We start from the raw sequence: 11,842 nt of genomic DNA, 5'->3' as shown, positions 1-11,842 counted from the left end.
CTTGTGGGAGTTGGTGAGTATTATTTTTACACTCTTTTAACCTGAGTTTAAACCGATATATTTCATTAAAACCAAGATATTTGCTCCGATATTGCCATTAGTGACTAATTAATGCATAAAATTAGAACCAAGATAATTGCTCCAATATATCCACTAGCCACAACCTTCACCATCACCGTAGTTCTCAGCAATCTAGCCATACTTGTTATCGTGTATCACACACGTCATCCATTAATTGTAAGACATTATATCAATCAATCAATCAATCTTCATGATATGTTCTTCGTGTGATATGATCTTCATGTGTTAGTAGGTCGGTAAGGTCATGGGTTGAGGCAAGAGCCGTGCTCTCCCATGTATTTGTTGGAAGAGTCAATGAAAGGACTTTGAATTAATGTCTCGTATCTGTAACACAAAATTGTTCTTTTGTTGTCTCTTGTCTCGTTTACGTTTTTCATCCCTGTAGGTATCCAAGATCATGGAGAACGAGCCACAGAGAGGCTAAGGGTAATGAGTCCATGAAGTGTTGTTCTGAACACTAGTGACATAAATGTTTAGTACGGTAACACAGATTTATCGCTGGGGATTTAATATGTGTAGTCATTAAATGCTCAATGCTTTTGTTTAATAATTGCAATCTTAATTATCAAGGCAACCCGTGGAATGGATAAGGTATTTGGTTGAATAACTGACTTTTGATGCAGGACGTGTGCTAGTCAAGATGTAATTTGGACACATCCCTCACTTCGATATGTGACAAGCACATCTTAATGGACGACTTCCAGAGCAGAAATTAAGATCATATCTGATCTTAACACAAAATATATAGTTGTAAGCATAAGTCCTCATACCATGTCTATTTTTATTATAAGTATTTTCAATGTCAGTTTGATTTGTGATTCGGTCCAAGGCTGTAATTAAGTTTTTACCATCTCTCGAAAACTACTATCTCCGTTCTGGTTTATTATAGCACCCTCGTATTTTGGTCATAGTTTGACCTTTAGCTAATAAAATATAAATTGTACATAGCAAAATAGCTAGTATCATTAGAAATTACATTCAAAATACAGATTTAACAATACTCCCTCCATTCTCTTATACAAGGCCACTATAAAAATACGTCTTGCATCAATACAAGGTCACCAACAATAATTGAGACAAAAATTAATGATGTTTCCTCGTACTAGCCACTTTTTAATACTTACATGCATCTAGTCATAATGCACTCAACCACTTTCTTCTCATTCATTCGTTGCATGCTTGTGGTGTATTAATGATTCCGGTTAACGAAAAGAAAAATTGACTTGCAAAGAAGTCATTAAATTTTATCTTGGTACCTGTAATACTCCCTCCGTTTCTTTTTACTCCACATATAAGATTTGGTCAAAGTCAAACTACACAAAGTTTGACCAAAATTATATAAAAAAATATAAACATCTACAATACTAAAACTATATAGTATGATAATACGTTTCATGATGCATCTGACAATATTAATTTCATATTGTGAATGTTTATATTTTTTAATATAAAGTTAGACAAATTCTACAAAGCTTGACTTTGACGAAACTGCTGGAATTTTGTCTATTTTGGGCCTAGCCCAATAGCAGTTTCAGAAATTCCTAATAAATCCTAAAGGCCCACGCAGCCCATTTGTGCAAGGCAAGAGATGGAACAAAAGTTTAGTCCCACATTGCTAGTTTAGAGAAGTTGGACCTCTTTATAAGGGAGGTTCTTTCCCCACATGTATGAGCATGAGAACAAGAGGGACATCCACGCGCGCTCCTCCTCCTCCGCCGCCCGCCTCGCCACGCCACGCCACGCCACGCCACGCCACGACGCGCCGATGTCTAAATTTTCGGCCGCTGCCTGTTCGCTTCGTCTTCCTTCGTTGCTTCACCTCCCGCCGCAGCCTCTTCGCGTCCTTCTCCTGTGCCTATATAAGAGAGGTCGCTCCTCTCCAGAGAGACACATCAGAAGATCCCCTTCCTCTCGCCACAAAGTTCCTGAGCACTGCGCTGCTGCTACGATCTTCCCCATCCCGGCTTGCGGCGTGCACCGCAGGTCGGGACAGTAGGCCTCCGAAACCGCACCTTTTGAGTCCTGTACGGGAGAAGGGTGATAAGGTTTTTGGGGAGCGCTCAGCGCGACTACTGGCTGCTTCATCACGGACGATCCGGTTGCCGATGACTACTTCCCCGACGACGACTTCTTCCCCGACGTCCACGACATGGCAGGCGAGGACACCGACCCCAAGTCCAGCGCTTCTGCTGCTGCTGTCCCGTACGTGTTCTTGTCTTTCCTGTTAAAGGTTCTGCCGCAGTTCCTTATTCTAGTCATTGTCCTACACATGTTAGGTTCTACTTCATATATGCTACTCGCTATACTGTCTGCTTTAGATATGATAGGCTACGGTTCATATATGCAGAAGCTATTTACATTCTCTCTGTCAGAACGCATGACTTGTTTTATCTCTTCTATATTAGTCATGCTTTATCTGGTATTTCTGTTAATAAAATCATTTGATAAATTGCTCATATTTCCAACAATCCAAAAACCTTATTATAGGCAATTTACCCCAAGTGGTTTTGCTGCTTCCATGAGACCTCCTATGTTTGAGGGTATCCACTATAAGAGGTGGCGCGTGAGAGCAGTCTTATGGTTTCAAACCATGAGTTGCTATGATGCCACTCTCGGCAAACCTGAAGGAGAACTTGATGCTCAACAGGCACAAGATTTTCAGAAAATGGATACTCTGTTTAAGGCTGCTCTCTTGAGTGTTCTTGGTGAGAACATAGTTGATGCTTATGCGTCAATTGATAATGGAAAAGATATGTGGGATGCACTCGAGGCCAAGTTTGGGGTCTCTGATGCTGGCACTGAGTTGTACATCATGGAGCAATTCTATGATTACAGGATGACTGAAGAGCGCTCCGTGGTTGAGCAAGCTCATGAGATACAATCATTTGCTAGAGAACTTGAGCACTTCAGTTGTATGCTACCGGACAAGTTTGTTGCCGGAGGTATCATCACTAAGCTTCCTCCTTCATGGAGGAACTTTGCTACCTTGTTGAAGCATAAGAGGCAAGAGTTTTCCGTCCCGGATCTCATTGGCATTCTTGATGTGGAAGAAAAGGCGAGAGCAAAGGACACACGTGCTCGAGGTATTGAGAGAGGATCTAGTGCCAATGTGGTACAGAAGCAGAACTTCCAGCCCCACAAGTTCAAGAACAAGGGCAAGTTTGATGGAAAAGCAAAGTTTGATGGGAAGAACAAGGTTGTGCAACACACGAACTTCAAGAAGAAGAATGGCAAGAAGAAAGGTGCTTGTCATGTGTGTGAGGATCCTGATCATTGGGCTCCTAGTTGCCCTAATCGCTATGACAAGTGTCATCCTGAGAAAAGCGGCAAGACCGCTAATGTTGTCATTGGAGACACTGACATGAAGGATGCTGGGTATGGTATATTTCCCACTATTCTTTCAGTATGTCATTCTCCTGACTGGTTGATTGACACGGGTGCTAATGTGCATGTATGCGGTGATATTTCCATGTTTTTGTCTTATCAGACCGCAGGGACTTCAACCGTGCTGATGGGCAACGGTTCAAGTGCTTCTGTTCGTGGTGTTGGCACGGTCGATCTGAAGTTTACTTCGGGGAAGATCGTGCGGCTGAAGAACGTGCATTATGTCCCCTCCGTCAATAAAAATCTTGTTAGCGGATCTCTTCTGTGTAGAGATGGCTACAAGCTGCTTGTCTTTGAGTCGAATAAATTTGTAATATCCAAGTATGGAATCTTTGTTGGTAAAGGCTATGAGTCAGGAGGCTTGTTTCGTTTATCCTTATCAGACGTTTGCAATAAAGTTGTTAATCATATTTGCAACAATAGTGAATCCGATGTGTGGCAATCACGTCTTTGTCATGTTAACTTTGGTTGCATGTCGCGACTAGCGAAGTTGAACTTAATCCCTAGTTTCACCACCGTCAAGAGATCTAAGTCTCAAGTGTGTGTGCAAGCTAAGCAACCTCGTAAGTCTCACACGATTGCGGAAATAAGAAATCTTGCACCACTAGAGCTCATACATTCATATCTATGTGAAATGAATGGTGTGTTGACAAAAGGTAGAAAGAAATATTTCATGACGTTAATTGATGACTCCACTAGATACTGCCGTGTGTATCTTCTGAAATCTAAGGATGAGGCTTTGAACTTTTTCAAGATCTACAAAGCTGAAGTGGAAAACCAACTTGATCGAAAAATCAAGAGGCTTAGGTCCGACCTTGGTGGAGAGTATTTTTCCAATGAGTTTGATGCTTTTTGTGCGGAACATGGTATAATCCATGAGAGGACTCCTCCCTACTCACCTCAGTCAAATGGGGTGGCCGAAAGAAAGAACCGTACTCTAACTGATTTGGTTAACGCCATGTTAGATACATCGGGTCTCTCCAAGGCATGGTGGGGGGAGGCGATATTGATAGCATGTCATGTCCTGAACCGAGTCCCCACAAAGAACAAAGAGATAACTCCATTCGAGGAATGGGAGAAGAAAAGGTTAAAACTCTCTTATCTGCGAACATGGGGTTGTTTGGCGAAAGTCAATGCTCCAATTTCAAAGAAGCGGAAGCTTGGACCACAGACTGTGGATTGTGTTTTCCTGGGATATGCTTTTCATAGCATTGGCTATAGATTCTTGGTTGTAAAATCTGAGGTACCTGACATGCATGTCGGTACGATCATGGAGTCGAATGATGCGACTTTCTTTGAAGATATCTTTCCCATGAAGGATATGGCTACCTCATCTAATCAGGAGATGCCTAGTTCATCGAATCAGGAACCAGTTACAATTACCGAACCCACAATTTCGATGGAACACTTTGAAAGTCCTGTGGAGGAGAACAATGAAGTTCCTATTAGGAGCAAGAGACAGAGGACTGCAAAGTCCTTTGGTGATGATTTTCTTGTGTACCTCATAGATGACACTCCCAGTTCTATTTCAGAGGCCTATGCATCTGAAGATGCTGACTACTAGAAGGAAGCGGTTCGTAGCGAGATGGATTCCATCTTGGCAAATGAAACTTGAGAGATAACTGATCGTCCTTATGGGTGCAAACCTATAGGATGCAAATGGATATTCAAGAAGAAGCTTAGGCCTGATGGTACTATTGAAAAGTACAAGGCTCGGCTCGTGGCTAAGGGTTATACCCAAAAGGAAGGTGAAGACTTCTTTGATACTTACTCACCTGTGGCTCGACTGACCACTATTCGAGTTCTACTTTCACTAGCTGCCTCGCATGGTCTTCTCGTTCATCAAATGGATGTTAAGACTGCTTTCCTAAATGGAGAGTTGGACGAGGAAATTTATATGGAACAACCAGATGGGTTTGTACTAGATGGTCAGGAAGGGAAAGTGTGCAAGTTGTGAAGTCTTTGTACGGACTTAAGCAAGCACCCAAACAGTGGCATGAGAAGTTTGAAAGAACTTTAACAGCTGCAGGCTTTGTTGTGAACGAAGCTGACAAATGTGTGTACTATCACCATGGTGGGGGCGAGGGAGTTATCCTGTGCTTGTATGTTGATGACATACTGATTTTCGGAATCAATCTGAATGTTATTAAGGAGGTCAAGGATTTCCTATCTTGTTGTTTTGAGATGAAGGATTTAGGAATGGCTGATGTCATTCTGAACATCAAGTTGTTGAGAGACAATGATGGTGGGATTACATTGCTTCAATCTCACTATGTGGAAAAGATCTTGAGTCGCTTTGGCTATAGTGACTGCAAGCCCTCTCCAACACCATATGATGCTAGTATGTTGCTTCGAAAGAATCGAAGAATTGCTAGAAACCAATTGAAGTATTCTCAGATTATTGGCTCGCTTATGTACTTAGCCAGTGCTACAAGACCTGACATCTCTTTTGCTGTTAGCAAACTGAGTCGATTTGTTTCAAAACCAGGAGATGTGCATTGGAAAGCTCTAGAGAGAGTTTTGCGTTATTTGAAAGGCACTGCAAATTACGGAATTCACTACACCGGGCATCCAAAGGTGCTTGAAGGGTATAGTGACTCAAACTGGATCTCAGATGCTGATGAGATAAAAGCCACGAGCGGTTATGTATTCACTCATGGAGGTGGCGCTGTTTCTTGGAAGTCTTACAAGCAGACCATCTTAACGAGGTCAACAATGGAAGCAGAACTCACAGCACTAGATACAGCTACGGTCGAAGCAGATTGGCTTCGTCGGCTCTTGAATGACTTACCGGTTGTTGAGAAACCTGTATCGGGTATCCTTATGAACTGCGACAATCAAACTGTGATCACGAAAGTGAGCAGCTCAAAGGATAACATGAAGTCATCAAGACACGTTCAGAGAAGGTTAAAGTCTGTCAGAAAAATGAAAAACTCCGGAGTTATTGCATTGGATTATATCCAAACGTCTAAAAATCTGGCAGATCCTTTTACTAAGGGTCTATCACGTAATGTGATAGATAATGCATCGAGGGAGATGGGTATGAGACCCACAATATGAGTTGTTCACAGTGGTAACCTATTCTTTGTGATCGGAGATCCCGTGAATTAGATGTGGAAGACAAGCTATTGGTCAACTGAGAGGAGAGTATCCTTACTATTCACAATACCACTCCATGAAGATGCAATACTCTCATTATCTGCATGGCAGGTTGATGTATATCTTAATGTGTTCTAAGTGGCTTATTTAAGCAGAGATGTTATCCTGCAGAACATTTTTTGAAGAACACACATATATGAGTCTGATTGTCAAACGTCGCAATCTATGAGAGTAGGGTTCTTTCTAGTAAACTCATGAAAGGTCACAGAGTATGACGCATAAGCTCCACCCGCGGGGAAGACCCACGGTAGGCTTTATGTGAAGCTAGATTCGCAGAAAACTTGCAGTTCAAGGCCCAGTCCACTGTTCAAGTTGCTTACTAGTGTAGCATAGAGTTCTAGGTGGAAGTTCAACTTAACAGTCTCCACTGCAGTACCGGTATATAAAACAGTGTTTTGGAACCAAAAGCAAATTTTTGTGTGCCTCTGGGATCTGGTGGGGGATTGCTGGAATTTTGTCTATTTTGGGCCTAGCCCAATAGCAGTTTCAGAAATTTCTAATAAATCCTAGAGGCCCACGCAGTCCATTTGTACAAGGCAAGAGGTGGAACAAAAGTTTAGTCCCATATTGCTAGTTTAGAGGGAGTTGGACCTCTTTATAAGGAAGGTTCTTTCCCCACATGTATGAGCATGAGAACAAGAGCGATATCCACGCGCGCTCCTCCTCCGCCGCCCGCCTCACCGCGCCGCGGGTTGCGGAATGAGCCGAGCCGACACCACATGTATTGGACGAAGGTAGTATTTGAAAGGGACGAGTATAACTATTCAACTACTTGTGAAAACGATGAAGCTGCGTTCGTGGTCTACGTCCGTGGATGGTTGATGCCTGTGGCCTAGGGAAGGTATAGGGAGCTGTGGTGTCGTAATGACGTAATACATTTTGGGAAGGCGACGCGTCAAAGGCGAACAATTACAGAGTCGAGATACGAGTCTGTTGATAATTTTAGACATGAAACTGATTGGTTCGCCAGCCATGCACGCGTGCTGCAGCTTGGGTCTTCATTTGACCACATGGAATTGCAATGCATGCGCACGCTAGAGCGGTTATTGGTCACCACCATGGCATCTAACTCGGCCGTTCAACTCTCGAGAAAAACTACTGACGCATGTGGCTTCACAATTGTTTTTGGCCAAGCTCAGTCTCGTTGTTGATGGTCAACGCATGTATGTATGGTCCACGTACGTACGTACGTACGGTCAAACTGCAGCACTTTCCGCATGCATGCATGCGAATCGATATTTCTCATGGTGGGAATCGGGGGCGAGACCGAATCAGGTCGGATCCGGCCAACACGGCCCGCCGGTGAACTAGTAGTCCTGGCCGTCGTGCTACTCCGACTGCGGTGGCATTCATGAGTTTTTTTTTTCTTTGAAGTCCTCGCTCTTAAGGCTTCGATTCATTGGAAAGGACATGCGAGTTTTTCGGTTAATTTGCAAAAACCCAGGCGAAATTCGTTACTTTCTCCGTCTCGGTGTATAAGTCACCTTAAGAAAATCAAATAATTCTAAAATAGTTAGGCGCAACGCATTAACTCCTACATCGTCTCTTGTTTCTTGACATATCAATCAATAAAAGATGTGGAGGGTGCATGCTTTAAATGACTTTAGACAATCAAATACGACATGTAGTGGTTAGTTCATTGCATGCAATGCTATTAATTAGCAAATAAACATTAAGTTCTCTCGTTTTCCACTCCTCCTTGATCACGATGCACAACTTAAGATGACTTATTCACCTAGATGGAGGAAGTAGAAAACATCCACAAGCTACGACACCTCGGTTGCTTCCCATAAGACCTACACACACCATCAAGGAGAGGACACCATTGAAGTTGCATGTAATGTCATTATCATCACCTCTCTTCGAGCAAGCGATTCTGATTTCACCGCAGACAAACCATCAAGACCACTATGAATAAACGATGCACAAGAACCTCTGTCGATGTTATGGCTGACGCAGGAAGAGCAACGCTACAACCTCAACCTTTTCGCACATCACCGGTGGTGCCGGAGGGCCAGATCTTTGGTGACTTTGCAAGCGCGGACGGATGGCAGCCATGACTGAGGAGAACCTGAACTTTGTCGTCGAGCCAGGCGGCGTAGACGACCGCGGAGGTGAACACCGCTAACTTCATATCCTTTCACCTGCAACTATGATCCCTGGCACCGCTACGATGATGAGGCCGGCTCGTCCATGTCCAGCGTCAACCTCAAATTCAGCAATGACGGCCATGACGAGTAAGAGTAGGGTGCCAGTGCTAAAACCGGCAGATCTCGAGTAGGTGGTCCAAAACTTGATGATCCGAGCTAGATGGTAACAGGAAAAGTAGGGACATTATGTTTTACCCAGGTTCGGGCCACTTGATGAGGTAAACCCCTACATGATGTTTCTTCTATATTGATTATGACGGGGTACTTGGTACAATATGATCTACCTCGAGATCGTATGAAGTTGTTCTAAGCTCTAAAACTATGTATGCGTGCCTCTACAGCTAAACCCTAGAAAGTATATAGGCACCGGGGGGTATTTCCGGTTTACAAATGGTTGGTTGCGATCCAGGGATAAGCACACCAATCCTTTAGATACATCGTGAAGTGTATGCCGAGTCTTTGGGAGATCTTCATTTGAACGATAGTGAGGGCCTCGACTTAGACATGACACATTCGACCACTGGTAGGTCCTCGCCCCGGCCCATGAGTGATGGGTCGAAGTGATGTGCACCCCCTAATCCGGGACACATTCATAGGGCATGGGAGATGGCGACGCCTCATGTCCCAAGTGGGCCAGACTGTGTCACATGTCCTACTTTTCCTTGCCGATGACCGCACCTTCACATCTCGGGGATCGCGACCATCGTGCATGGACACGGCGAGGAATAACCAGGACTTGGAGGGCATATACTTTCTGGGCTCATTGTTGCCGACAAAGATTTAGACTAGGTTAACTTTCTAGCCTTTTTGTTTTTGGAAATATGTCAAAAATGTAATAAAATTGATCCGGTTTAAATGAAAATCATCTGGTTTGTTAAAATCCATTTTGACCACACATGCATGCAACTAATGCATTGGTAAACACATTCTTTGAGGAAAACATGTGCATTAATTGAGCACTTTTGGAAACTACAAAAATTATTCCACCCCTCATGATCTATCTTGGTTGTGAGATTTTTGAATTGAGCCATATAAACTAGAAGGGGGGAGTACTAAAGTAATTCTACCACTTACCATCTATCTTGGTTGGAGTGAGTAAGAATTTATATATCCGTCTCAGTTTACCGATCCCCTCGTATTTGGGTCATATTTTAACCATGACTTTGACTAATAAAATACAAGTTATACATGGCAAAAATAATATTATTAAAAATATATTTAAACGCAAATCTAATAATATAATTTTTGTGACATACATTAATATTTTGTTGATCAAATAAGTGGTCAAACTTTGACCGAAAATACGATCATGATTAATAAATCAAGACCAAGGTAGTAGTAAGGTTTAGGGTTTAGAGTTTAGGATTTTGATGTAGATGATGATTTCAATGACATTGACTCATCACAAGCATTAAATTATTATGCTAATCCCAACATTCCACCTTTCAGCTAGAGCACTCACCTTTTAAATCGTGGAAGAGAGACACGGGTTCACTCTTTTTCTTTAACTGGGAAGAGTTCCGTGGTACTGGCCGATACACCCTCGGCGGCTCAGGCTCCTCTGTTTGCTCAGGTCAAGGTTCAACTGTCGAACTCATCAGCAGCCGGTGCCGGTGGGTGCCTCTTTCATGGTTCTTTTCAGTTTTCTTCCGTCTTCTTTTCTTCTTCAACCTCCTTTTTGCTGTTGCTGTTCATCTTGGTTCCTTCGGGAACAAGTGTTGCACACGCACGCCGGGTATTTTATAGTTTCTAGGTGATCGGCCACCCCATTCTCTGCCATTGGAGCTTGGTGTGTGCTCACCTCAGTGCGCGCCGATGGCCGCTCGGATGTGCTCAGTTATATATGTGCATATCTGCTGCCATGAGGAATAGAGGAAGCACGCGTAGAGACAACGCGGGACTCGGCGAGGACGTGGGAGACCGGGGTCGTCGTCCGTCCTCGTCACGGAGGTCGACAACCTTGAGCGCGTAGAGCGGGGAGGCCGGTGGCAGACGAATCCCCGAGTGCATGAGGTGTCCGTGGCCGAGCTCGCGGACGAGGTGGAGGTGTGCGAGGCCAGTGTCCACGATTGCCGCGCCGGACGGGTGGGGAAATGTCAGAGAAGAATGGGGACGGGTTCAAGGATGTCCATTGGCAGATGATCAAGTAGGGTGTGGTACGGTCCTTCCATGGCGGCGAGGGCGAAGGGGCGGAGGAAGGGAGCAGTTGTTTGGAGCCTTGATGTGCTCGGCCGTGCTCAGTGAGCGGCCATCGCCGCCTGCACTCTATATGCAGAGTACATGACAAAATCTGTATACAAAATACACCAAATCTGTATACAAAACTCACCGGTTAATATAGTTCAAATGCGATCCAAGCTCTCTCAGATTTTAGCAAGTCTGACTAATTGAAACCATACGCCGAAACCCTGATATTAATTTAACATACATTTTGTTATTCTTGCTGTCAGATGGGGACAGAATTTTTTGAAACCATGTTCATCAACAAAGGAGCCCGAGCTGAAACCGAGGATGATCTGAACCAATTGTTCGAAGGTACAATGCTAGTTTACTGCTGTCAGAACTTTGTTACACAAGGAAACAACTGTATCTAACTATCTGTAATCTATGGTTTCAGACTTTGGAATCAATGGAGGCCAACTTGCAGCTTCATACGGTCCTACTTTTATGATGGACACCAACTTGACTCGTGACGAGGCACCAGTCACATCTCCGGAGAGGGAGGAGCCCTGCGCCGCCTCGACGGTAGACCTGATAGGTACTGTATGTGCTACGAAAGATCCAGCAGTAATTTTGCATTATAACACTTGCCATGGATTATACTAATTTAGACTTTGGAACCAGTGGATGAAGCTGTTCTTGCAGCTCCACTCTGTCCTTCTGCTTATATGATCGAGACGAACTTGACTCGCGACACGGAGCCGGCTGCCATGCTGCCAGAGAGCGGTCGGAGGTGCAAGAGAGGTCCTCGCAAGAGGAGAATACCATTATGCACGGACCAAGGCTGGTTTTTGGGTGACCACTTTGGGGTAAGAGTCATGTGTATATGTTCTCATGCAGAAATTCCA

This window comes from Triticum urartu, chromosome 2 (genome assembly GCF_003073215.2).
Source record: "Triticum urartu cultivar G1812 chromosome 2, Tu2.1, whole genome shotgun sequence".
Lineage (NCBI taxonomy): Eukaryota > Viridiplantae > Streptophyta > Magnoliopsida > Poales > Poaceae > Triticum > Triticum urartu.
Note: the sequence above shows the minus strand (reverse complement) of the source record.